This window comes from Scomber scombrus, chromosome 22 (assembly GCF_963691925.1).
Source record: "Scomber scombrus chromosome 22, fScoSco1.1, whole genome shotgun sequence".
In the NCBI taxonomy this organism is placed as follows: Eukaryota; Metazoa; Chordata; class Actinopteri; order Scombriformes; family Scombridae; genus Scomber; species Scomber scombrus.
This window is the reverse complement of record NC_084991.1, coordinates 1610637-1634297: the sequence shown is the minus strand read 5'-3', so window position 1 is coordinate 1634297 and position 23661 is coordinate 1610637. Positions and strand designations below refer to the sequence as shown.

Genomic DNA, 23661 nt, shown 5'->3' with positions numbered 1-23661 from the left:
CGAGTAATGGAATATTTGCTGCATGCCAACATTCACAAGAGCTAAATAGATAATGCGTCAAAAAATAACTTTTATTATTCATAACAAACAACAAGCTTTAACTGCTCAAACACATTCATTTAAATGATAATCAGCCTTCATTTCTTTACAGAAAATCATAATCACGATTATTTGGGTCAAAATTGAAATCACGATTATTAAAACGATTTTTCCGGTTCTTCCGGTCTAAGCTTTCAAAATAAAACGTTTTTTATCGTGCGCTTCTCATTATTATTGACAAACAAAGTTGGGGCTGTAAAGTACGTGAGATTCCCGGGAGAAAAGACAAAACGGGAGGGCGGCGGGAGATGGGTCTAAAATACGGGAGAAACCCGGGAAAAACAGGAGTGTTGGCAGCTATACAATGCAATTCTTCAGATATAATTGCATTTGCTACAACAACAATCCTGAAAAATGATCACAGATGAACCCATTAGCAGAACCTCACAAACACAAATTCCCATGATCCAGTGCCTGCTTCAATCTATAACCAATGCAGTATTGTCTGTTGACATTACCATAGTGATGCACACTGAACAGCAATTCACAGTAAATCTGACACACCCAGGGCTTCCAGTTGTGGAAATGGAAGGTTATTCTGCAGAGACGAGCAAAACGACAAATCTCAGTGTGACAGATAAACAACCTTGAATGCCAAAGGACAACTTCGCAAAGTTTTAGGTTTTTTCAACTAAAGGCAGTATGTTCTTTGTCTAGTTCAATCAAAAACAGCCCAGATTTTACTGTCTGAAAGATTGAACTCAACCAGTCAGTGATGAACAAGGAAAAAAAATAGAGACTTTTATCTTGAACATACAGGATGTCTTGAGTGTTTGATTTCACCTGTTGAAACCCTCACCTCTACACTGGATGGATGATTTATGATGTGTCTGTGTTATAACTGTGGTCACATGAAGTGTAACAACTGTAAGCTCCTACTAAAACTGTTACATCTATTTCTTCTTGTCTCACTGCTGCTATTACTACTGTCATGTTCATATTGTTTCCCTCGCTGATAAAGAGTGCTGATCACGGTCAGAAGGTTAGCAGTGGAGATACTGTATCTTTCTTAGATGTGCATCAGTGAAAAGCAGAAGAATACTGAACTTCAATTCAATTAGTTTCATGATGTTTTTTACTCCCTTCATTCTCCACCAGATCAGAAGCTTCTAGAAGAAAACACAAGCAGCCCCGAGCAGACCAATTACAGTGCTGTTGGCTCCAGGTAATGTATCTGTGTATGTGTGTATGTATGTATGTATCTAACACATACTCATATGTGTCACACCAGATACCTTTACAGAATAAAACAAAGGACAAAAGTAACAATTAACCATGTTTGTCATGAAGCACACTGGAAACAATAGCACTCATCTTCATTTGATTCATTGTGTTTGACTCAGTCAGCTGGAGGCTGCGTGTTACAACATCTAACAGTCTTTTAATATTCCATTGTTTTATAATATTAGACAAATTCACAGTTTAGCATCACAAAAAACCTTCTACTCAAGTAAAGATATATTTTTGGATTAATAGGAAAATTGAAAATTCAGTGTCCCTGATCTCCTCCGTCAGATAATATCAAGCAACACAAGTAAACTCCTGTCTGTTTGTAGAGCCTCTCCCCCGCCTCCTCCACTAAAGACAAACTGTTTTATCGAGGCAAATACATCCTGTTGGTTTCTCTGTTCTCTCTGGAGACATGCAGCAATTCATGGTTTGAAAAAAACAAAAACAAATATAAAGACAGCTGATCCAAACAACCTTTGTTCTATTATTAAAAAATGTAAAACTATTCCGATTACACTGAACTGTCTGCTATAATTCCCATTTGCTGTTGTTATTTTGTCCACTTTGGTGTAGAGTAAGGAACAGTAGAAATATAATGCAATCCAATCATCGTCCAACAACACAACGCAGCACAGCCTCAGACATATCAGAGCTGAATCAACACTTGAGTGTCTGAGAATAAATAGAACATCAAAAGCTGTGCTGCTGTACATGCTAACAGATGAAGTGAAGTTTTAAGATCTCTGTCTCTGAGGGGTTATGTCATCACCCCGAGAAAATGCAGCTGAAATTAGTTTTATTTGTAGTGCTCACCGCATCAAATGGCCTTTATTTCTTTAAAAATATCCTCCTTTCATCCTGATTCATAACATACAGCAGGGCTATGGAGATGTAGACCTGGAGTTTAACTCCTACAAATGAAGACATGAGACTTGAAAGCAGAAACATTATCACAGATTACAACTATCAAACCCTAGCATGGATCAATAGAGAACAGTAATCGTCTGTTCATGGACACTTGTGTTACAGCCCTGCATGAGGCTAAAACTGAGACCCCCACTTGGGTGTTCATGGTGTCTTCAAGCTTACAGTTGGTTGGTTCTGGTCTGAATCAGTGGATGAGATAGTAAACTTGTGTTTTGCCATTGGTAGTTTATTTTCATCCAGAAAAAAAAATCAAGTGAACCATTGCATGAGAATGTTCCCTCCTCTCATAGCTTCTAGGGGTGTGACGAGATCTCGCGAGATGAAACGCAACGATATTTCCATAAATACCAAAATGATCCATTTATAAAATATCTATATGGGGAAACCTTTTACAGTGCTGCATACTGCATATGATAATTATATATTTAGAAAGTAGAAAAAAGTGATTCATTACAGGATGATTAGTTCAAACATTTCAATTCAATTTCCATTTTGTGAATTTTAAATAAAAGAACAGTCATGTATTTCCTCATTGAAGTTTTCTTAATAAAAAAAGATAAAATCTCGTCTCGTGAGCTGAGTGTATCGTCACACCACTAATAGCTTCTATAGGGCCGTTTCCATTAAGGGAGTTCCGGGTAAAATTTAGGAGGTGGGAACTGTACAGGAACGTCCTCTCACTGTTGTGTCTCCATTGCAGAGTAGGACCTTGATAGGAAACACTGGACTCTGGAGGTGACCTAATCATTCTGCAACAGTTTTGATCGTCGCATAATCGTTGTGCGACAGTTTTGACCATGACGTCGCCAAGGCGGCACACCAAAAGCATAACAATACCCAATCAGCACCGACTCAACCTCAAGCCCCACCAAGGAATTTTTCAGGGCCACTATGGAGTTAATAATTCACACCAGACTACGATGACTGTGCTCAGATTTGCCCAAACAAATCACTCCAAGGAGGAAAACCAACCGGAGTTCCATTCAACCAGATGTAACTACACAGGTCTGAAATCGAACCCAACTGCTACAGTCAAGTTTGAAACCAAACCCCAACCTGAGACTCAAACCATGATGTTTGCTTCATTTCATCCCCTCAACCCTTTTTGACCATTATCTCACCAGGCTAGTGAAGCACATCTGCTACACAACAAATTGGCCAATGTTGACAATGTAGCAGAACCCACTCAGATACACCAATACCTAGCTTAGTGGTGAGAAACGCTTGCAACTACTGTGGGGAAGACTACATGCGTGTAACAAAAAGACAGAATGAACAGAAGCTGTCTAACAAATATGAGCCAATATCAACAGTTCAACTCTCTCCCTCTTGAAGAGATATCAGGGAGGCAGTGGTATGCAAGTGCACCCATTCATACCAGGAGAAATACAACTTTAGACATGATTAGACAACACTTTAGAGCAGGGTCGTCAAACATGCAGCCCGCGGGCCAGAACCGGCCCGCCGAGGGGTCCGATCCGGCCCACTGTCCTTCCTTCCTTCTTTCCTTCCTTCCCTCCTTCCATCTTTCCTTCCTTCCATCTTTCCTTCATCCTTCCATCTTTCCTTCCTTCCATCTTTCCTTCATTCCATCCTTCCTTCCTTCCTTCCAGAACCGGCCCGCTGAGGAGTCCAATCCAGCCCACTGTCCTTCCTGTGTTCTTTTCCTTCCTTCCTTCCTTCTTTCCTTCTATCTGTCCGTCCTTCCTTCTTGTCTTCCTCTCTTCTTTTCCTTCATTCCTTCCTTCTTGTCTTCTCTTCCTTTCTTCCTTCCTTCCATCTGTCCTTGCTCCCTTTCTTCCTTCCATCTTTCTTTCCTGTCTTCTTTCCCTTCCTTTCTTCCTTCCTTTTTGTCTTCTCTTCCTTTCTCCTTTCCTTCCATCTGTCCTTGCTCCCTTACTTTCTTCCTTCCATCTTTCCTTCCTCCATTTAATCCGTCCCTCCTTCCATCTGTCCTTCCTTCCTTCCTTCCTTCCTTCCTTCAATCTGTCCTTCCTCCCTTTCTTCCTTCCATCTTCCCTTCCCTTCCTCTCTTCTTTTCCTTCCTTCCTTCCTTCCTTCCTTCCTTCCTTCCTTCCTTCCTCCCTTCCTTTTAATGATCCGGCCCACATGAGATCAAATTGGTCTGTATGTGGCCCTTGAATGAAAATGAGTTTGACACCTCTGCTTTAGAGGAACTAGATCATTTAAGGTATAGCAGACCCTTGATGTTCTCACTGCATTTATTGGAGAATTTCTTGGGTCTCTTGGTCTGACACCTTTGAGTACAGAGAATATCTGTTGAAATCAGGAGTCCAGTGTAGCCCTCTGGGAGTCAGTATCCACTCTGTCAGGACTTCAAAAAGGTTTTAGTGGTTTAACAGGACACAATACCCACACCCAACAACACTGTGAGCTAAACATAAAGGACAACATACCACTGTGTCAGTCATACAGAAGCAGAATGACAAACTTAAAGAGTGGAACAAGCCCATCAGGGAAGAGGCAGACAGCTCCGGAGGCCTACAAGCGTCTGTCAGCCAGGCTTAGTGGTTTTCTCTAGATATCCCACTGAGTCAATATCTACCCTCACCTGCAGTAATCAATAGAAAATGCCTTTGGCAGTGACACTCTTCATACTATAGTAAGAGAGGATCTGTGGTGAAAAGGGGTGGTTTCAGATGTCACATGTTGCTATTTAGACTTTGATACTCATTACATTCTATCTGCTTACATTCAGCCTACCATGTACAGAAAGAGTATGGGGAGTACAAAAACCAGCAGCCACATATTTACAGTTGTGCTGTGGCCTTTATCTACTATCACAACATCACAGAGACACTGAAACTGCTTGGTAGGAACATGGCATCCACAAAATTCAACGTTTACAGAATTAGAATGAATCAAAGTCAATCAATGGGAAAATAATGAATAACCAATTACATCCACAATCAGCAAGTAAACCACTGAATCATTCTATGTTTACTCAATAGATCAGATGTGATGAAGAAATATTGAGGTTTTAGGACAGTTTAGTGACAGCCGCTGAGCTAATTACTACATTAGTACAGTAGCTATCAGGAAAATGTACGTTAGGGGAAACTGGTATTAAAGTGTTGCAGCAGTTACTGTAAAGTGTTGGGAAAATGTGTTGTGGACACACAGTGTTAAAGTAAACTATTCATTCGCAAATATTTTAAGTCAATAATGGGATATAATCAGAGCTTTGGCAGGCAGTGTGTAAATGCAGCAGTGGCACAGCGCAGTGAGGCTCTACTGGTCTCACAGTATGAAATAACACATACTGGAGAGTCAACGTCATGGATGCTTGATTCTGAGGCTGAAAAAAATCAAAACTTAATTTGAAACATTGGTGCTTCATGATAGAATATGTAGTTGCAATATCCATAAAAAATATGTTTTATCAAAGTGGATTACACTGATCCTGTAAAGAGTCCTATTCATTTGTTATGAGTCTTCCAGCCTTACTTATAGTGCTGTTATAAGACGTGTCTGTTTGTGACTGCTTTTTATTAAATCCACATTTTAGGGTTAAGAAAGAAAGAAAGATTACTTACTTGTCATAGAACATACAACGTAATCAGGTAAGCTCAAGATCGGCTATATATAAATAAATGCATCCATCCATCACTCAAATACTTTCATCTGTACATCAAACAGACGATACACTCATTCAGTGTATATTCATATTATTGCACATTGTTATAATAAACAAATTATTGCACATTTTGTTGTGATTTGTTCCGAAGGTTTGCTTTCAGTTCAGAGTTTATTATGGTGATGGTTTTGGGATAAAAAAGTGTTCATAAAGCGTGTGGTGCGTGTTCTGATGGACCTGTAGCGTTTCCTTAAGGTGGAATGAATCTTTTAAGATGTTTTGTGACTTCTTCAGACAACGGGAGGTGAAGATGTCACCTAGAGCTGCTACCGTACCAAACCAGGATGCTGTGAGTGAGGACGCTCTCAATGGAGCAGCAGTAGAACGACCTCAGGAGCTGCTGTGATATTTATCTTCCTGAGCGTTCTCAGGAACTGCACTGTAACTCTTTGTTCTCCTGTTTTATGTGTCTCGTTCTATTTTAGTTTCATTTTATTTCCAATTTAACAATTTTAATCATATTTGAATGTCTTTTTATTTTGTGTCTCGATGCATTTGATGTCTTATGTAAAGCACTTTGAATTACCTTGTTGTTGAAATGTGTACAAATAAATGTGCCATGCTTTGCCTAATACCAGTTTTTAATAATTGTCTTCTACTTTGACTATAATATCAACAAATGATGAGCTGTAACAATGTACATGTTGTGGGTGTGCAGATTTTTAAATGTGCATAATGAAGCCAAGTTTGCCTTGAAATCATGTTTATATCAGACGCTTCATGATTTACATCCAATGCTATCATTGAGTGTCAATGTTAGTGTAAGGGTAATGTATTACAGCTATGGGAATTATAATACACTATGATCCCTGCAAAAAAGTCATTATAAAATATTTTTATTTTGTTTTCAGACACAATCCTCTGTTTATTCCTATTTAAATGTTCATTGTGATATGTTTGGAAGAGATTGATTAATAAAGTTTTGAGAAGATATACACTTTATCTGTCAAGAATGAATCACATTGTCACAATCATTTCATGGAAAGAGGTAAAAAATATAGTTTATTCCAACTTTATGGGCGACAGTGTATGATATGATTATTGATATAACGTATAAATAATTATGAGTGATCATAACTATAATTATACTACTATTATACTATTAGTGCTATAAGCAGATTATAATGCATTGTCCAAATACTACTTCTACTAATAATAATAATAATTATAATAATAAACCTTATTTGCGTCAAATAAACAAATAAAACAGTTTATAATGCATTATCAACATGGGCTTCATAGTAAATGTTACTGATTTGAACCTTATTTAAAACATTTTGTGGAAAAAAAAGAAATTATTTTTCAGGGTATTTTTATGTGTCTCAAAACATGTCTGGAGGGGACGTTTACATTCTAAAGAGAATGTGTTGCCCCTCAGCTGGTACCATGATAAATCTCTATCTCCCATCCCCCCATCCTAAACTTCTTAAATGGCCCTTTTGAAAGAGCTGAGCCCAGGCAGAGCACCATGGGAAACGCACCTTGGCTAGTGTTCAGGGTTAGCCATGTTAACTGGGCTGTATCTTCCCAGCAGCTGACCTGGCTCCACATTAAGTGAAGCTGTGCCTGAGTGCGCTGCAGCTCTCTGTTACCCTTCTGTACAAACTCCAAACCAGCTCATGTGTTTATCCAACATTTGGTTTTGCTAATTCTCGGGTTCCAGGTGTATCTCAGTGCATACTGTATCTGTATTCAAAACTAAACCACAGTGTCATCACATTCATCATCACTCATTGCTATTAGAATACGTGTCTTTATCAGTTAAAAGCAGCAGGCAGCAGCTTGAGCCACCTGGGAGTCAATGTCTGCCACAAGCTATTTTAACCGTTTCCACTTTGTCTTCTGGAATAGAACCTTTAATGAGATTCTTTCAACTCTCACTTTACATACTGGGTCAGTGGGCAACTGACAGAGATGAACACACAAAACTACAAAACCTATTTGAGACGGAGATAGAAATAACAAAGAAATAAAAAGCATGATTTGTTTTTTTTAGCTTAGGGAGAAAAAAACCCTGAAATCTGTAACATTGCTGTCTTAATCCATCTGTTAACACAACGGCTGTTTGTCTTCCACACATACTGTAGGTGTCTGTTATATAAATGTTCTGTCATTGCTTCAGATGTACCACAAGACACAACGCTTAGGTTGTATCTGCCAAAAATGTACTTGTAGCAGCTTAATATGATGATGCAACATTTGACATCACATTAATTATAACCAACTATGACAGTTTTCTGACGTAGTGTGTATTACTTGTTTCAGTTAGTTTCACAAGGATCAGTTAGTGCAGGTTTAATGTTTCGACTGTTTAAGTGCATTTATTGAGATTTATAGGGTGTCACTGAACATGCTGTGAAGCCTGTCAGTCACTGTGGATACAAGTGTGATTGGCTGAAGAACCACACTGGGCGGGAGCAGAGGAGGCTGCACTGCCATCTGGTTTAAAATGAGTCTAATGGGGCTTTTCCATTATACAGTTCTAGCACTACTCGGCTCTACTTGACTCGACTCTACTCGGTTTTGGTACCAGGCACTTCGTTACTTCATAGTTTTATACTCGACACAAAACACACAAACAATGTAGGACATGGAGGCGATGGTCTGTGGCTTTTTGTCACACACAAAGCAAGAGAAGAGAGCAGAGAGCAGAAACGCTGTAACGCTGTAGTTGGTATTTAATAAATGCCGGGTTTGATTCTTGTGTGGGACGGCTCATGACTCTTCCAGTGACTCTCTGACCAATCAGTGGCCGGCAGTCTGTTGACGTCACATTTTAGAATCGGCTCGGCTCGCATGGAACCTCACCAGAGCAGGTACTTAAAAAAGCACCAGGTACCAGGTACTATCCCTGATGGAAAAGCAAAAAAAACCAGAGTCGAGCTGAGCCGAGTCGTGCTAGAACTGTATAATGAAAAAGCCCCATAACTGACTTCTCTGCTCTCAGCACAGACACACATAAGAGCTGTTTGTTAACATACATGAAGTTGTTCTCTTATAACATTATGACAAGACTTTAACATTTAGAATCAGCCACGCTGTTAGCCAGCCCCCTGTAGCCGGTACGAGCTGATCCAGAGCTAGTCCTAGCATAGCTGCTACTCACCTAGTAGTTCCTGAGCAGCCGGTAAACCGGTGCGACTGGGTGACTGTTGGTAGGAAGCATAGCCCTAAACAGAAGCCCACGGTTCACCAACAACCACTTCATGTTTCTAACAGGTTCTCCCCACTCAGCAACACACCTGCTGACAAACAGACTCTGTAGTAGAGCTGGGCGATATGGACTAAATCAAGTATCACAATATTTTTGACCAAATACCTCGATATTGATATTGCAACAATAATGTAGAGATGATTCGTGATGCTTTCAGAGAATATTTACACTATGAAATGTTTGGTAAATAATCATTGGTAATGTGGATATAATAACGAAGTGGGTAAAAGGTCAAAAAATAACACAAGCTTGAAACTTAGCCAATAGAGGACGAGTATTGAATGAAATACACTTGTATTTCCAGCCCTGAGATATTTCAGTGAAATGTGACATACTGAAGCTGGAGCTCTGTGTTAACTGTCAGCTGTGACAGTTAGCTTAGCATGTCTCTAGGTAGCTAAAGCGACCTGTATTTAACCTGCATGCAGCTGCAGCAGAGCTCTAGTGTTGGCAGCTGAGTGAAAACACACCTGAGTCATTTGAGACAAACCACACAACACAACTGTGAGCAGGAACATGGTTGAAGCAACGGTTCATTAATATGTAAAACTGCACCTGCTTCACACAGGGAGTGGTAGCTTTGAGCCAAGTTGGACAGTAATGATATGAAGGAAGTTTTCTGCATCAATGATGGATTTTAACTTGTGTTGCGGTTTGAGATGTTAATGAATGAACATGGTGAGTACAGGACGCTCACACTGCTTCTCCCCACATAATCCTCGTTTCAATCAAGAACATCATTTATTAGAGTTCTGCTGCTTCTATGCACAAGTACAGAAAGATAAGATGTGTGTTCACACTCTCATTTCATTACTAAGTGTTCTGCTGACCTGACTATTATTGTTGATGCAAGTTTTTTTTCTTTTCTTTTACCTTCTATCTGCGGCTCTCAGCTCCAAACCACTTCATCCCTATACTGCAGACACAGAAAGGGTTCAGTAAGGTCATACAGCAGGAGGAAATAGTGCATTTGTTTGCATTTGGGGACTATTTTCAGCGGTGGAAGAATCCACATTTGGTGTTTTAGTGAGTATCTATGGGAGCAAATGGCAGTGTGCAATTGAGTTAATAAACTACAGTGTGTATGTGTGTGTCTGTACATAGTAGAGCCGGACTGATATATCTGTCAACCGATATTTGCCTATCACACATATATCGGTATCAGTGTTTATGCAAATATGTCCTGATATATGTTTCATATGTATATTTAGACCTTTTTACATACATATTAAATTCCCAGTGAATGTACTGATTTAATTCATGAACATTTAAAATACCACGTCCATACATATCTTTGTCAAGTGTTTGGTAACCACATTTGAAAAAAAATAAGTGTGTTTATGTATATAGTCTGTATGTATAAGATTATCGGCCGATATATCAATATCGGAATTTTTAAATTGACAAATATCAGTATCGGCCCCAAAAATAATTTATCTGTAAGTGACCAACTTGTACATCTGCCGCCAAAATGACAGTAACAGTGGTCATGTGTGAAAGCAGCTAGATTTACAGTGTTAACATTCTGCTGTTGTTAAGGTGGAATTATATTACTAAAATGAACACTGACACAGCACAGATAGCCGTCCACTGCTGCTACCTGCATACATTAGTCTAAGTAAGACCAACAGTACAGACATCATGTCACACTGTTAAAGGTCTGGATCTTGTTCATTGTTATATCTCATTCATGTGTGTTACATTTACAGTGGAACACAATCCTATAATTAGGTTAGAGCATTTAGACCAACGGTTTACTACACTCTCATATTCTATGCTCTATTTTAGTCTATCTTTTTGTCTTCTTTCCCTCTTTCGATTTTTCTATACTTTATTTTCTCTTTGTTATAATTGAGTTTTTATTTTTATTAAATTGTATGTTTTAATGTTTCCAATTTTTATTGTTAGATCATCTGATATTTTGTTTTTATGTAAAGCACATTGAGTTGCCCCTGTGTATGAAATGTGCTGTATAAATAAAGCTGCCTTGCCTTTACTGCAGATATGCAAAGTTGTTTGTTTAGAAAAAAAAGAATGAAAATAAAGAACTGGTGTATCTAATTTACATGAATTATGAAAACTTTCATTAAGCCCCTCTGTATCTGTATCCAAACATCAGCTCCTGCCTGACAGACAGCTCATGAGACAGAGATATGTTGGTGGTAACCAGCCTGGTAACCAGCCGCTGTATTACTCAAACATGACCGCCCACTGCTGAATGAGGATGGAAGCTGCAATTCCATTCAGTCTGAACGTCAGACATTATTTCAGCAGCCTCTTCTCAGGGCAGTGAACAGGCACTGCACTGCCTTCTGGGAAATATTACACAACAATCACACTGTTACATTTTCCTGGCTTTCTTCTGACTAACACAGAGCCTTTAAAACAGCTCCACTACATCATTAACATGCAGCAATTATAGAGCAGAGGTTATAATCCATTATACATACCATAGATCTGATCTGTTCATACTGACTTATTACACAGAACAAAGTGATCAGTTACTCATACATTGGGCAGTTTAGATGTTGTCATCCTCCATCATCACTCCATATGGACTGAGAGGTGTTAACCGACAGCAGGTCACGCTACACTTTATTGATCCTGAAGTGAGTATACACACTGTAACTGAGGACTCATGTCAAAAATAATGATGAGCAGAGAGAAAGAAGAGTGACAGGACACACTGAGATCATTATACCTGACTCACAACACACCTGGGTTTCAACTGCTTGTCACTTGGTGATGTATATAGCCAAATCCCTGAACTCACCAGCTGATGGACATACATGTTACCATGGATACAAAATTATTTGATTAGGGCTGCAACAAGGAATCGATAAAATCATTAAAAATTCATTACATAAAACTAGAAAGTGTGTGTGGCATCTTGCAGAACACACACACACACACACACACACACACACACACACACACACACACACACACACACACACACACACACACACACACACACACACACACACACACACACACACACACACACACACACAAAAGATCAGTTTTCTATCGCTTTTGCACGTTAATGATATAATGTCACCATGTGGATCAACCTAGTTGTTCTAGTTAGTGAACTATCAGCTTCTACCTGCTCAGATCTCACAGTCATAGCAGGAGATGAGGAGAGCAGCAGGAGAATCTAGCACACATAGTTTGGATGGTGGCCTCATGATGGAAAAAGTCAAACTGGTCACTACAAAATAAACCACATTTCATACTGTTTCACACAGACACATTGTTGTATTCTTTCTGTTTTTTATTACCAATATGTTATAGTTTGCGATATATAATATAACTCTTTTTAATTGATATACTAGAACCATCACTGGATGTTGAAACTAATCCTCTTAACATTTTTATAATTTGCTTTTTTCTTGATTATCTTTTATTTATTGTTCCAACAGCTCAGATCCCTTTAAACAACAGAACATATCTGATTGTGTAGCATGCATGTGTATGTTTTTTTTGTTAAAGCTAACTGACATCAACATTTAGTTGTTTTGTTTAAATCATTATTTATAATTTAATATTACTCTAACAGCTCAGAGACGTCCAAACAGCAACATGTTGGAGCACTTTTTTACATTGTCAAAAATAGATAGATGGATTAATCGTTTAGTTGCAGCCTTATATTTGATCATATTATAAACATCACATATAGACTTAGGAGATCACATTTTGGCAGTTTTTATGATCGGCAGATTTAATAGTTCAGCTTGAAATGATGCCAAAACCTGCTGCTGAAGTGATTGATCAGGCAATCAACAGAATTAATGACCAACAACTTTTATAATCAATCAATTATTGAAGTACTTTATGAAGTATAAATGTTACACACTTGCTCCTGCTTCTCTGGTGTGAGGATGTGATGATTTATATTGGTATATCTCTGTGAATCTCTTTGGTTTTTGGTGTGTTTGGTGCAATTTTTACAGATTTTGGCCAATTCTAGACTCATGAGTTCATCTATTAATCAACAAATAATCCCAACATTAACAGGAAGCAGGTTTTTTTTTAACTTGAGCCTCAACAAACTGAACTGTTAGTTTTGGAGTACATCACACCTTCAACACAGTTGTCTATTTCAGTCCATACAGCCTGAACCAACACATACATGATATTTAAACAAGCATGTTTAAATACCCAAATGGCTCTAGAGTGATGGCATTTGTCTACCAGCAGAAACCTGGGTTCAATCCAATCCCAACACTGCTGCTTCTAACATGGCCTGCTGCTCTGTGAAACACTCCAACCACCATTATCAAGAATATTCTATACCAGACTGATGAAGCACAGGAAGTCAAACATGAGAATCAACTGTGGAAGCAGTTTGGTTGTAAATGATGCTGAGATCACCTGCATGTTCAGTGAAGGTGAGAACATGTTCTGTTGGATGTTCTGGCCCATCAGCAGAGATCTCACACTCAGTCCACACAGTGACTCTGAGCATCTGAGGCCATATGAACAACGTGTAATAATAATAATAATAATGCATTTTATTTAAAGGCGCCTTTCAAAGCACTCAAGGACACCTTACAAGGCACATAAAACACAACAACAGTACATCAAACAATAAAAATCAGGTAACATTTAGTGCAAAGATAAAGAATAAATATGAATGTGACTATAAAGTGCATCAGTACAATAAATAAACAAGAACGTGATTACATAGTTAGTGTGAGACAGAGTATGCCACTCTGAATAAGTGCGTGTACACCACTTCTCACACATAACCTAGTATTTATATAAGCAGAATGAGCAGTTCTGTACTCACCACAACACCACAGCTCCCAGTACCTCCCACTCCCACTAATAAGACTGAGGCTGCCCTTACTGTTTAATCCCAGGAATAGGGGAGACCGGGGCTTGTTGTCACACTTTTTACACTCTTATATATTTCTTGGAATCAATACATCATATTGTTTTAAAAAGTGTACCAGATGAAAGACCAAAGTCTCACGTATATATTTTGTATTCATGTCATTTTCATATCTTGTGTCAGTGCAGAGTTATAGGCAATCAAATGGAGAGTGTGAACATGTGACATGCTGCCCCACCATCGGGTAAGTTGTCTCACTATACGGGGGAAGATGTCACACTGGATTTTGCAACTAATAAAACAAGGACAAAATTATTGTTCTTTTTTTTTTACTTGAAAGTGAACATACAGCACATACAATGTCTATCATTGAGTTTTTAAAAAGTCATAAAACATGGCCATTGAACAAACGTTAACACAAAATATTATGCAACATGGAGTTAAAGTCCTTAGTAACTGCTGGCATGTAGACTATGGCTCTCAGCCTCAAATGCCTGTTTTACCTTTCTTAAACTCAAAATTCCAGATTGAATTGAACTAAAAAAAATATGAAATTTAAACCAGTCCTGAAATGTGTCCATAGTTCCAACAACAACTGGAAGATCCATTCATAAAAACTCAAACAAAACCTGACAAACGAATTTCCTCACTAAGTCATATGTCACAACTAACCCCAACATGACTGAAACATGTTGCCCCAAGCTACCATGTTTGCTAAAGCTAGCTCTAGTTTAAAGTTAGCTTAAAACAGAACAATGACTGAGGTATGACAGGATGCTTAATTCTCTCCTCTAACAAGTCCACATTTATCACTGTTGGTATTTTCACCTAAAAGAAGTTTATTTTGAAATATATCAAGTTGATATTTTTTACTTTGGGTTGTGCAAAATGGTTCATTGGTGCTCATCTCAGCTCACAATGTGCTATTCTCTTCTCAGACAGGACATGACCCCCGACCATGTAAAGGAAGAAAAACTAGTATTCCACTTTTTAGTTGCGCCCTCTGGTGGAGAAGATAATTGCAATGTGACAACAAGCCCCGGAGCTTGTTTATTGTTTGTGTGTAGCATTAAAAAAATGTTATTGTATATACTATTTTATTTTATTGCAGTTTTATCTTATAACAAGAATACTGTTGTGTCCATTCTGAATGACCCTTACCTTACCTTATGAGATGAATCTTTTAATAACACATGGTTTAGGTTTATAACCAGCTGTACTGACGTGTTTACTAACCCATCTGAAAAATGAGTCAGGTGCATAAACATAATATTAATTCATTACCTTTGTGTGATTCATTTATTATTCTTATTGTTTGTATCATTGGGTCAGAGCTTGTTCAGTCAGTTTAGATAGGAGCTACAAACTAATCATTGATGACATTTATAAGATATCCCAGCTGCTGATGGTTTAAAGTCCATGTGATCAATTAATGATATGGATGGAACGTATAGTCAGTAATGTAGCTTTCTATTTACTGTACAGTTGTGTATTGTATGTATTGTATATGTAGTTTGTTAGTTTGTTAGCAGTATTTAGTTTGCAATCCGCAACTGGGACAAACTGGCACTAATTCACTACTTCCAATGAGTGACTATTATCAGATTACACCTGTCCAAACATGTCAGACAGATATGAATATATAGGATTTAAATGTTAGTGTTTTGTAATTTATATTTCTTTTGTTTTTATTTATCCTAACAGTTAATAAGCCTGAGCCTGTACAGCTGATTAGCAGCACTGTAGTTTACTGTTGCCAAGGCAACCAAGCAGTTTACAGGTGGTAATAGGTCATATGTAAACAAGAGAGTAGAAATTATATCATTCATTTAATTGTGACTGAAGCTATAAGAGAAAAAGATGATTGTTTTATATTGGAAATAAGAACTGTATTTAATAGAAAAGAGAATGAGCACTTTCATTATGTTTATATAGAATTCATCATTTTAATAGCCTATTGTTACATATAACAGGTGATTCTATTAGACTGTTGGTTTTAAATGGAAATAGTGACAGCATCGTTATTATATTATTTTGAAATACTGTGATTGTGATATTATATTATTGTTTTATATTACATTTATAGTTCAGCCAGCAGTTAACACCTGGACCAGTAAAGCCACTGGGGATCAGCTGACTCACTGTTGTGTTTTTCCATTTATTCTTTCACAATAAATAATTCCCAAATATGTCTCCCCATGAGTCAGTGTGCAATTTAATGATGTAACACAAACACACTTCTGGCTCCTGCTGTTTTTTTGATACCAAACACCTCATTAATCAATTTCAGGTGAGATAGCTTTATTTATGGACTTCAATTTAATGAAATCTTTGAGCGCTGGATTTGAATCTTCACTTACATATTCAGTGCAAAGTCCCATGACCTAGGAAAAAAATTTACATAATCTACATTTCCGACACATTTATCTCATTTTCTCTCTATTTTTTTAAACTCTCGCGTGGCTCTCTGTGCAATATGTAGAGCACGGTACTGATAATACCAGGATCACAGGCTCAAAGCCCGAGGTGAACAGCTCAACTTTCAGTGAAAAAAGATATTCTCTGAACTGAGAGTGTAGGAATGATTTAGAATAATAAGTGAGCCATGTTTCTGTGTTGCTCCCTCCAGTCGCACGGCAATCTGCTGAGTCCTCATCGTACCTGTGTGCTGTGGTCTGTGCTCGGCCTGCACATGTGCTGCTGCTGCCTGGTTGTGGCTTTATTTCAGCTTCACTCACACACACACACACACACACTTATAGGGACACTGCTGGCTTTGAAATAATGTTTCAAGAAGCACAACCCCACGGTAAGCCACTTCATTCACGCTGTTTGTCCAAATCAGAAGTATGGCCACTGATGGGAAATCTGAACTCAAGAAGTAACTAATTACCTGCAGTATTTGAATATTTCTAGTTTTTTTTTTTTTTTTTACTGTTTTATATCAGATTATAACTTTTCTACTACAGATGTTTGATTTTTATAATACATGAAAGAAATGAGTGCAACAAGCAGAATAATGATGCCGGGAACAAAATCAACAGCTGGTATGATTCATAATTTGCCTCAAAGTTAATATAAAAGTGGAAATGCTGAACAAAGACAGCTGGTAGTGCATGGTGAGCAAATAGAACAGCCATGTTTATGACTTTGGAAGCCTGAAATGATTATTATTTAAAGAGTTTTATCCATGTGGTTTCACAGGTGGTACAAGAGTAAAACAGTAATCCACCACAGAGACCCGGGCTTGGCCTGGATTTCCAACAAACCCTACTGCCAGTGTGTGTTGGTGGGAAGCAGGTTGGGGATCATGTCCTTGTAGCTGCACAACTAACTCAACAGCCTGCACAGGGAGGATTTAGAGTCATTGCATTTTACTTGAGATTCAAACTACAGAAAACATTTGCTCGGTTATCGTCCAATTCAATTTGAAGTACAAAAGGTCTAAAATCTCACCTACTTTTTCACTTGTGCACCACAGACTGTAAATAAAGATGAACCAGTTAGTTGAAGTTGAAGCCTATAGTTGCAGCTTTTGGTTGGTGCCATCTTTTCCTGCATATAGCCAGGACCCACAATTAAAAGGAGTGCAGGGTGTTGCCTTTCATACTGTGGAAACTGCTACCTCGTACCCAAGCTATCATTAGTGTAGTGGAAACACTGAGCGCTGCACTTCTGCTTGCATTAGCTACTTTATCTCAATCGCACTAACAGGGCACATACCATCATCAAGTAACTTTAAGGCTGTAGTCATACATAATATTAAACCAAGTGATTGGTTGCAGCAAAACAAAATCAACGTAATCAGCCACAGTACACTAAGTGGAAATGAACTGTGCTCAGGTCAGTATCATACACACAACCTAACCTACATGAATTATAAATACACAACATAAACAGCTAATTAGTTTATAGTGAAATGATAATAATGGACTCAGCTAACCGTTTTGATGACAGAGGAGGTTTCACATCCAGCTTGGTCTGGCTGTATCTGCTGCTGCTGGCAAACGCTGGAGTCGTCCTGGGAAACACCTGCAGTTATAAAACCATTATTAGACCAAATATATAGAAATATGCCAATTCTGATATGTTCATACTCAAAGTCTATCAAGCTTTTAACGCGAAAGTCAATGGAACATCCTAATGCAGAACAAGTGTTCTTTAACAGGTAGTCTGTCCCTTCCACCACTGAAAACAATGGATTCATACTTATGAAATGTAACATCAAGGATTGTTTGGCCAATCAGAACATGAGCATACTGACCAACCAATCGAACAGGAGACTGCAACACCTTTATTTTGGTGAAATATTGTGCCAATAGTCCAATTCAATGCGAGTCCCAGATCCAGGGAGAGAAGCAGGTGGCCGACTGTCAATCACAGCTGTTGACCAACACCCACACAGCAGACTTCAGAGCTAGAAGTCTTCAAATCTTATTAACAGAGCAATAATGACCTAAATGGCCACCAGCACACTTATTAGAGGGACTGAATTTAGCTACTGAGACCAGAATAAGTCATTTAAAAAGTGACTGACTTTGTATTTCTAGAGAGAAGTTGGGTTTTTTTTTGGATGGGAGTCAGCTGCATCATCCAGCAGCCCTGGAGGGCATTAGTATTTCCACATTGGCTTCAGCTTCAAGCCGTGGTCTTTGCAGCTTGTTCCACACCTGGCCAATCACTGTCTGAAGTGTGGGCATGGGTTTTGTAGAGTAAACAGAGGGAAGGGGTTTCACACACTGACCCCAACAGCTCCTGATACCTTTAAACAGTTAGTCAGCCTTTTATTATGAAGATAATTGACGACATTTGAATTATAATACACACGCTTTTACTGTGATTAGAGCAACTGCAGCCATTACCACAATAATAATGACTGTTTAATTGATCATCTAGACTTAATGTCACTCAGTCAAAATCACACTGATATCAGAGCAAGAAGCACAAAGTGAGAATCTGCCTAGCTGTAACAGATCATTGTGATGCCCCTGTGAGGTGTTGGGTGTGTCTAATTCCTAAGTCAGGTCATAACAACAGTAGCATAGATCTCTCAACCTCAAAATGGACAACATGCATTATTTCTTAACACCGGTATTAATGGTAACAGCAGATTGTATGAATGATGTGAAAATAATTTCATAAACAGCAGTTATGTCCGAGCTAAACATCCAGGGTCCCTATCGGCTAAATGAAATGTAGATCTAATCAGAATACACTTGCATTAAGATGACATGGTTGTATTGTGTGTGTGTGTGTGTGTGTGCCTGGGCCTGTGCCTCCAGCTGGCCCCTCCTGTTTAAATGAAATTCCTCAAGTGCCCTGATAGGAATCTGGTAGGTGCAATAAATCCAGTTGGGGACGTGCTATCACACAGTTCCAATTAACTCTAGTAAATGATTTGTTTATCATCTTTTCTTCAGCGCAGTAGCTCTGGATCCACATACAGTATGAAGGACAACATACACAGTCTGAGGGGAGGAGTATTCATGAGGTTTTATTCCCCCCACCCCCCCCGCCCCCCCGCCCCCCAATTGAGCAAAGAAGTGTTCTACGTTATATCACAAAAAGCCAGCTCTGAAGTGAAAGAGTATTATTAATGTAACAATAATTAGACCCAACATGTTCATATCATGAGGAGCAGTGACCTAGATAGTAGAGGTCAAACTTTTCTATCAGCTTCATCACTCATTTTCAGTTTCAGGCTCATCTTCAGTGGAGCAGCATTAACTCCCACACTATCTCCAGTGATTACATCATGATGAGTGCATCACCTGAAATGTGGCTGTTTTAAAGCCGCCGGGCCTGAGCAGGGAAATCAATGAAGCAGTGGACAGAACAGGCTTGTTTGCTGTTCCACCATACATCCCCCCCGAGGGTCAGCATCCACACTCATTAATGAAGACAAACAGAAATAATACTCATGCACTCCGTGTCCTAGGAGAGATGGAGATATGGGTTCTTTTCCGATTATTTAAAAGGTTATTGACCCATTAGGTGTAAATGCTTAATTCTCTGGAGGTGAGGGGAACGTATTTACCATGCCTGCAGTATAGGTAAGCATATTATGGATAAAAAATACCTTCTACAGCCAAGATAAAAGGTCAAAACTTTGCATCAGATCCAATGTGACTCTCTATTGAATAATATCTTTAAACTGAAGCTGAAGGGTAATGAGTCAAGATAACTGTGTCGGGTGTTATGTGAATAAAAGTCTTCCAGAACGACTGGATTGTGTCAAAATTGCAACATCACAAAATCTGTTTTTCTTCACATTATTTGAGATATTTCATCTGACAGCAGCAATAGATTAAATAGATGCTTTAGTGTATAGTTTGATGTCTGGCACAATGCAGAGACAATCAATCAATGTACAGAAACTTTACCAGCAATAAGTCTGATAATCCATTAAACAGTGAAGCACTGCTCAGCCAGAAACACTGAGCATTACCTGGTCCAGCTTCTCAAATGTGACCACGCTCTGTTATTATTGGATTCATAACAACAGGCTGGTCATGCAGACATCAGTTAGAGCTTTGGGACAGACCTGAATTAATGAGTCAATTAATGTATCAGTTGATTGAAAGAAAATTTAACAGCAAATATTTTGATAATCAGTTAATATTTATTAAGCAAAGTGCCAACCAAACATTCTCTGGTGCCAGCTGCTCCCCTGTGTTTCCTATCTGTATAAACTGAATACATAAATTGGTTTTTGGACCGTTTGATGAACAAACGCACACTCTGAAAATGTGACCTTGGGCTCTGGTAAACTGTAATTGGCAATTTTCACTTTTTTCTGATTAACTGGTTGAGAAAATAATCTGCAGATGAATCAATAATTGAACTAATTGTAACATTCAAACCCCAGTGTAAGAGCTTAAGGTCTTAAGGTTTTGTTTGTTTTGGGGGCATATTTAAGGAGTACACAATTAATCAAGCAAATAATCACTGATTATTATTATTAGTTAGTAATGATGGGGTGTTTTATTCTGCCTCCAGTTACATTTCTAGTTTCTCCCCAGGTTAGCAGCATCAGGTGGAAGCAGCCATCATAACTCAGTTAAACCAAATAAGGACAAAGTGATCACTGCTGTGGAGTCACAATTCCAAAGCTGATGGTCTTGGAATTTGACATTAACCATTTTAAAACATCCTGTATTATCTGGAAAAAATATATATATACTGCTATAAAATCAGAAAACATGGTTCTTCTTAACTCATAATAGAAATGAAATGCAAAGTATGTTGTAAATACAAAAGATTCACTTTTTTAAATATAAATGTAGCTGAACTCTTTGTACTGTATATCTGATTTAGACAAAAACTAATTTGTGGATTAAAGGTTTAAAAACTGTTGTGATGAGACACACATTTACAATAGTAATTAATGGATGCATTACAAGTATTAACGTGTGGATGTAATATGATTTGCCATTCAATGTTTTATAGTATGTCACATAAAAATAGCTTTTAGACATATTAGTTTGTGTTGAACACCGTCTCTAATGCGCCCCACTGTAACTGTAACACTGTAACTGTAACACTGTAACTGTAACACTGTAACTGTAACACTGTCATGGTAACACTAACTGTAACACTAACACTGTAACGATGCATCATTAGAACTGTAACACTTACACTAACACTGTAATGCTGTATCACTGCAACTGTATAACTGTGACGCTGTAACGTTGTAACACCAGCCGTCAAACTAACACTACAACACTGTAAATATAACCCTGTAACACTACAACACCCTAACACTTATTGTAGCACTTAACATAGGGTGGATCAGGGTAATGTGGGACAACTTTTTGCAATTCTGACTTGTTCAACGTATTTACATATGAATACAATACATTATATCAACACCTAATATCAGTATGAAATCCCTGAGATGTTTCCTCGTTTAAGAAGAAGACCATTTTTAGATATTGTACTCAAAAGGAAAATGGCACATATTTTAATGTTACTGTTTCAAATGGTTTCAGAATGTGTAGGTTTTGTAGTCTGGGACACTATTTTTTAGGGTTAGAAATACTTTGATTGATACAAAGCCTTATCTGCCAAAACTTTCTGAAATGCACATACATATTTGGGATTTCAATTTTGTTGGCATTCATGGATTTTTTTTGTGCTTTCTGCGTTAAATAGGTAAAAAAAAAAAATAATAAATAAACTAGAAGCCTGTATGTTCACGTGTAATGTAAAACAATATAATGCACACAGTTAGAATAGAAAGAGAGATACATGCACTGGAGCATAGTTGTCCCACATCAGTCAATGTCCCACATTATCCTAATCCACCTTAACAAAATAACGCTGTAATATTATAACAGGTATATATACGCTAGAAAATAAAATATAATACTGTATATACTCTAGATACATAACAAACTAACGCTGTATTATTATAAGTGTAATAGTAACGCTCTAACTGTAACACTGTGACGTTTCTACGTGCAACTGTTGCCGTTGAGCTCGCGCCACTGTCAAAGAATAGTATAGCTGTTTATGCATCCGCGTGCCCCCCTTAACAGCACGCGCAGGAACTGGAAAGGAACGGGCATCAGCACACTTCTAACAACACACTAACACACACACACACACACATATATATTCCACGTTCTTCACCTCATGTCTTAAGCATAAACAGTCAGAATAAGACAGCTGGAGAACTCAGAGGGTAGACTGAACTCCTGTGTTGTTAATCCTCTCTCCTGCTCTATGTAGTGTTGTAAATAGAGGAATTAAAAAGGAGCGTCTTTACCCCAGGAGAGCTTAAAGAAATGTGCTGCGTTGCTTCCTTAACTCTGAATGATTACACACATACAAATATAGGCCCGGTGAAATTTAAACACAATTACTTTTTTTTTTTTTGCGGTTATAACAAGTGAAAACAGACAAGTCAAAAAAATATAACGGGGGCAAGCAGTTAAAGACAGCTACAAGCCTGGTGAGGTCAGGTCTATGTGCTGGTCAGTGCTGGATAACTGCCGATGTCACTCACCTGATGCAGAGACGCTTTGAATCAAATAAATCCCTCGGTAATAAAAGCCCGCGGTGCTGCTTCAAAAGATACTGTAGTCTATCGCTCAGTCAGAACAGTTCTTGCTCTAAATGAGATCGGTGGTCCTCCGCCGACTTGTTTCCATGTAGTTTGAACCTTATCGGGATGGTATCCGGTCTGACACCCGGCTGTTAGCTCCGGTTACCCGCAACAACAGCTGACCCTCCTGCTTCTTCAGGAGGGATAAAGCTTCAGCTCGCAGACAGGTCTGTGTCTGCGTCGCCACACAGCAGCTTCAGTCTCATTCCTAGCATATAAATGTGTTACTGTGACCAGCACGCAGCGACACACAGTCTGAGGAGAGAAACAGAACCGCGGCGGCCTCGACAACCGGAGCACGGACACCCGGCCGGTGCCCCCTGTACAGCTCGGGTGTTCAGTAGAGTGTATATCCTTCCTCTGAGGTATTCCACTGTCGTCCAGGTCCTGCTTGTGTCTGAGTTTTTCGGCCTCAACACAGCAGCTCTTTCTTCCTGACAAGCAGTCAGCGTCCAATCACAGCGCTGCATTCAGAGGGGGAACGGGGGATAAAAAGGAGTGGATTGTGGGACTGGAGTCTGAACCAGATGACTGGAGCAGGGCTGGATTAGACCTCTTGCTGGCCCAGGGGCAAAAACCGAACT

General features: G+C 38.7%; 1 protein-coding gene across 1 annotated transcript in view; it reads right to left on the bottom strand.

Moving 5' to 3' along the window:
- Positions 1-23324, bottom strand: part of LOC134004795 (xylosyl- and glucuronyltransferase LARGE1-like) — a 110175-nt gene extending 86851 nt beyond the window's left edge. Inside the window, exons 1-2 of the mRNA XM_062444190.1 lie at positions 22979-23324; positions 17912-18000 (exon numbers count right to left, since the gene is read on the bottom strand). The gene's annotated coding sequence lies outside the window, so the exon portion shown is untranslated. The remainder of the gene's footprint in view (positions 1-17911; positions 18001-22978) is intronic.
- Positions 23325-23661: the final 337 nt, after the last annotated feature.